The sequence below is a fragment of the Tarenaya hassleriana genome, unplaced genomic scaffold (assembly GCF_000463585.1).
Source record: "Tarenaya hassleriana unplaced genomic scaffold, ASM46358v1 Cleome204, whole genome shotgun sequence".
NCBI classification, from domain to species: domain Eukaryota; kingdom Viridiplantae; phylum Streptophyta; class Magnoliopsida; order Brassicales; family Cleomaceae; genus Tarenaya; species Tarenaya hassleriana.
Genome location: NW_010965404.1, coordinates 97,332 through 97,653, shown reverse-complemented (window position 1 = coordinate 97,653; position 322 = coordinate 97,332).

Here is a 322-nt window from a genome sequence, read left to right as displayed (position 1 = left end):
GTACAGGTTCTTCACGCCTAGGAAAGTTGACCCGAATAGGTTCTGGTCTCCTTGGTAACTCCTCTAGTCGTGCCAATCGTTCTTGTATGTCTTGCAGAATTTGTGCAAGCGCATTGTGGCTGGGCTCTCCTTCTCCCGACATTCTAACTTCTTTATTTTGGTTTTCTCAAGGTTTTGTAAATAGAAAGATCAAAACAGAACAGGAACTCAAAGTAAAATGAAATAGAAAGAGATATCGTGTTACCTCTTCACCGGTGGAACTGTTTTTGTATTTTTCGGTTTTCTTCAAAATAAAAAAGGGTAAATCTGATTAAAAAAACGA